Here is a 4,832-nt window from a genome sequence, read left to right as displayed (position 1 = left end):
TGCATAGTCTGGTGTAAGTCAAAAGTTAATGTTTGACTAGATCGCCACGTATTTGCCAAAAGGCCCCCGTTCTTTCCTCCAAATTAATTTATGCTGAAATGTAGGATATGCCTTCTTTTTCCCCCTTCAAAAGTCATTGGGGAATGCAGGTCGGATAAGGGAAAATGGAGTAGAGAGGCTTAGCAAATCCAGAAATGGCAGAACTCTTTCCTTGACTCTGAAAGGTAGAAACAGTGGCCTCTCCTGTTTCATTCAAGATCTTCCTGGGCTTGCCCTAGTTCTTCAAGTGGTGAATCAAGTGGTGATCAGTTCTGGGGTTTTGGTTTAGTTTCCTTTTGAAGGAGGTCACAGAGCTTTTCAACATTTGGTACTGTTTTTCATTAGTAATGAAGAAGAGGTTCAGCTCAGTTTGTATTTGAAAGTTAATTGTGTGTTCAGAACCACCCTAAATAAATTCACACTTGACTCAAATTTTAGTTTGGTTTTTGGCAGAATTTAGGCCACAACTTTATTGATTACAGAAACTGAGTGGTTGCATAGGCTCTGGTTCGATTAGCTCCCTGCACTTGCAGGTAGCGCTGACCCAGGGTTTCAGCATAGGTCAGCCAAGGGTGAACACCTGGATGGGTGAAAAATCGGGAACAGACTACGTCGGCCACCCAGATGTCCCCCTCTCAGGGGTTGACCAAACCATTTGAGTTCCTGGATTCCTTTAACGGAATACCCTTCACATAGGGATGGCAAGAGCGTTCCCCCATCCCTATCACCTGAACCAGAGCCTATCCGCAACCTTACAAGTTGTGACGATTTGCTACGCAGCAAGCCAAACCCAAATGGCAACAGCCAATCAGACAACACACAATGGCATAGACAACACACAATGGCATAGCAAGGTCAAGCACAAGCCATAAAAGTAGGGAGAGGTGGGCAGGTGTTCTGAATGCATGCACTGAAAGAGGAAGCTCTGGGTCATGTGCATGGGCATAAATAGGTCCCTCAATCCGTTTGGACTGCACCCCATTGGCCAAATTGAACCCAACATCGAGGGACCTACCAATCAGGTGTTGTGGCTAATCAATCTTACCCACCAACAACCCAGGGGATTGGTCTCCAGGTCTCACAGCAACATGTGCCCTCTTTTAGGGAGGACATGATTTACCAAATTCACACTTCCCAAAACAAAAAAATGTGAACTGAAATGCAGGCTATTGTGACATTATTTACATGCTCTGGTAACTTCCAGATTGGGTTGTTGCAATGTACTATGCATGAGGCAGCCATTGAAAACAACTCAAAAACTTAAATTGGTCCAAAATGCAACAGCCAGATTACTGGCTTGGGGTTCTGTTTAGATCTCATATAATAGTAGTCCGGCTCTATTCTGCCTTGGTCAGACCACGCCTGGAGTCCTGTGTCCCAGTTCTGGGCACCACAATTTAAGAAGGCTATTGACAAGCTGGATGTGTGCAGAGGAGGGCAACCAAGTTGATCAAGGGTCCAGAAAGCAAGCATTGTGAGTAACAGTTGAGGGAGTTGGGTGTGTTTAGCCTTGAAAAGAGGAGGCTGAGAGGAGATATGATAGCCATCTTCAATTATCTAAAAGGTTGTCACATGGAAGATGGATTAAGTTTTCTCCTGTTCTGGAGGGTAGGACTCAAACCATGAACTGAATGGAACTAGTGGTGGACATAAATGTAGCCAGGAAGTTGAACATGATCAGCCAGTGGCATGGGATTGCTCAACGTGCCTCACTTTTGATCTGCTAGTTTTACTTGGTCATCCATTTGTAATACCAAACTTGCAGAGGTCTGCAGAACAGAGCCTCGTCCAAGTTAATCAATCCTCCTTCGAACTCAGCTTCCACCTCGCTCTGATTTGAACTTGTCAGTTTCATGTTGACCTCAGTGTTAAGGTTCGGAACAGCCTTGTGTCTAAAGTTCAGGTTCGTTTGTAGATAAATTGAAGGCTGCATGCAAATGGAATCTTGAAGTTCCTCACCTTATTTGTTGGCAGAGAAATTGTGAAAGGAGAACTCCATAGAATTTCTCCTGGGGGATGAGAAATTCTCCACCATTTTCTCAGGGTTGTGCTCACCATTAGAAGTGGCACCATCTGGACTTAGGCTTCATTCACACCAGACATTCAAAGCACTATGGTTTACTTTAAACCATCACGGCTTCCTCCAAAGAATTCAAGGAGTGAGAGTTCTTAGGAGGCCCTGATTCTCCTCCCAGAACTACAGTTCCCTGAGTGGTTTAACGATCAATCCCTCTTCATGGGGAACTATGGGAATTGTAGCTCTCGGATGGGAATAGGGGCCTACTAACTACTCTCCATACTCTTAAAAAGCTAAAGCTCCCAGAATTCTGTGGGGGAAAGCCATGGGTTATTAAAGTGCTACCATAGCCCTTTAAATGTATGGTATGAATGCAAACTTGGTGGTCTTATGGGCCCCACCCCTCTTTAGACAGTTCTGTGTATTACTTCAAATGTTGTACAGGAACCTATTCCCACCCCATTAAGAAGATTCCTTCTATTACCATTTCTGTTACCTCAAAATCTGGTAAAGACAGCTCTTCTGCATTTGGCAACCCTTCTGCACAGATGGCACCACTCAGAGGGCTGTTAACTTCAAGTCTTGTTAGTGAGCTTCATAGGGACAGCAGAAGCTACCTTTAACTGAGCCAGACCATTGCTCCATCCAGCTCAGTACTACCTACACTGATAGGCAGTAGCTCTCCAGAAATCCAGGTAGAAGGTCTCTCCCAGCCCTACCTGGAGATGCTAGGCATTGGACCTAGGAACTTCTGCAACTGCTGCTGTTATTTGTTGGCAGCTGGAGACTGGAGCATGCCAGCAATAAAAACCCCGGCACCAGTAAAGTTAACTCTTTCTTCAAAGAATCCAAAACAGCACAGGCCTAGTGGTCATAGCAATTCTTCCTAGTAGGTCTTGGTCTAATGAGGCCCCAGTTGTGAGGACTGAAGGTCCCTGCCTTCCTGCTGCTCTCTAACTTCTTCCCCAGCAGCCTAAAGCTCCTTCATCTTATCTCTCTTTGCTTTGCCCTCTTCAGTCCTCTTTGTGTTCTGGGAGTCCATGGGGGAGGAGAGGTGGTTGCAGCAGGAAGGGGAGACTCCCTGGCTTCTTCAGCAGCCTGACACATCTCTGCCTCTTGGCTACTCCTCCTCACCAGCCTCCTCTTCTGCCACTGATTCTGGGCTGCTCTCTGCCACAGCCTCTTCCTGCTCACTAAACCCTGTTACCTCTCCAACTTCTGACCCCTCCTCCTCCTGGTTGGCTCCCTCTTCTCCCTCTGGTCACTCATCACCATCCTATCACCAGTATCCTGGTACTGAGCTTTCTTCCCCCTGGGGGTTTTCTTGGGGTTCACCAGCTGGTGCCTCCCACCCCTCCTCTGCATCCAGCCACCCCATGACATGACTTTATTCACCTTTCACTCTCGACTGAAGGCCACATTCTCTTCATAAGGCAAACCTTATGAAGGCCAAAGGGACACGGATGGTGCTGTGGGTTAAACCACGGAGCCTAGGGCTTGCCAATCAGAAGGTCGCGGCTCGAATCCCTGCGATGGGGTGAGCTTCCGTTGCTCGGTCCCTGCTCCTGCCAACCTAGCAGTTTGAAAGCATGTCAAAGTGCAAGTAGATAAATAGGTACCACTCCAGCAGGAAGGTAAACGGCGTTTCCGTGCACTGCTCTGGTTAGCCATAACAGGCTTAGTCATGCTGGCCACATGACCTGGAAGCTCCTTCGGCCAATAAAGCAAGATGAGTGCTGCAACCCCAGAGTCGTCCGCGACTGGACCTAATGGTCAGGGGTCCCTTTACCTTTACCTATGAAGGCCATGCCAATAGTGGGCAGGGCCATAGGCAAAAGTGACTGGAACAATGAATGCAGATTTTACCTTTGTACAGTAGGCTACTTTCTGTACACAGCCGCAGAGGGCTCTCCACCTAAACAACAAAGAGCCATTCTCAGAGTTCAAGGTCACCTTTATTTGCACAAAGTTTGTTAGGCAATGTTGGCTATTTATTGAGCTTTCCTTCTGATTTGTGTGTGGCAAGCAATCATTGATTGATTGATTGATTGTTCAATTTATATACCACCTTTTAACCAAAGATCCCAGTACAACATTAAAAACATAATTTACATAACATAAAAAACAATAAAACAATCGGGGGGGGGTGTCATTATATCCAACCACCCACTTTTAAAAGGCCATAGATTGTTTAATTGCTGAAGTCCTGGGTAAAATGGGAATGTTTTCACCTGACACCTAAAGACATGTGATGATGTCATCCTCGGCACACCACCAGGGATGAGGGCACCCAGAGAAGGGCCTTGCATGACAACCACATGGCCTGGGTCTGTTTGTATGAGGAGAGGAAGTCCTTAAGGTAATGAGGTCCTGAGACGTGCAAGGCTTTATAGGTCAGCACCAGTGCTTTGAACTGGGCCCAGAAACGAATTGGCAGCCAGTGCAGTTGGGCCAGTCATCTTGCACCCATGAGCAACCTGGCCATTAAATTTTGCACCAGCTAAAGTTTCCAAACCATCTTCAGAGGCAGCCCCATGTATAACACATTGCAGTAGTCTTACCAGAGGCCACACCAGTTAGGTAATCCCTGCACAGATAAGGGCGTAGCTGGGCCACCAGCCAAAGCTGACAGAAGGTACTCCCCACCACTGAGGCCACTTGGGCCTGAAGCTACAGCAATGGATTCAGGAGCACCCCCAAGTTATGTACCTGCTCCTTTAGAGGGTGTGTAAACCCCCAGGAGCAAGCAGTCTCCATCTGGTCTAAGGAACCACCT

General features: G+C 47.0%; 1 protein-coding gene across 4 annotated transcripts in view; it reads right to left on the bottom strand.

Annotated features, from left to right (window-relative positions):
• Window positions 1–3,975: 3,975 nt before the first annotated feature.
• LOC114584642 (acyl-coenzyme A synthetase ACSM4, mitochondrial-like) overlaps window positions 3,976–4,832 on the bottom strand; it is a 21,597-nt gene continuing 20,740 nt past the window's right edge. For all 4 annotated transcript variants that reach the window (XM_077918527.1, XM_028706667.2, XM_077918528.1 and 1 more), the window contains one exon: window positions 3,976–4,832. This exon is cut by the window's right edge and continues 937 nt beyond it. The gene's annotated coding sequence lies outside the window, so the exon portion shown is untranslated.

The sequence above is a fragment of the Podarcis muralis genome, chromosome 14, assembly GCF_964188315.1.
Source record: "Podarcis muralis chromosome 14, rPodMur119.hap1.1, whole genome shotgun sequence".
NCBI classification, from domain to species: Eukaryota; Metazoa; Chordata; class Lepidosauria; order Squamata; family Lacertidae; genus Podarcis; species Podarcis muralis.
Note: the sequence above shows the minus strand (reverse complement) of the source record. Positions and strands in the feature narration are given on the sequence as shown.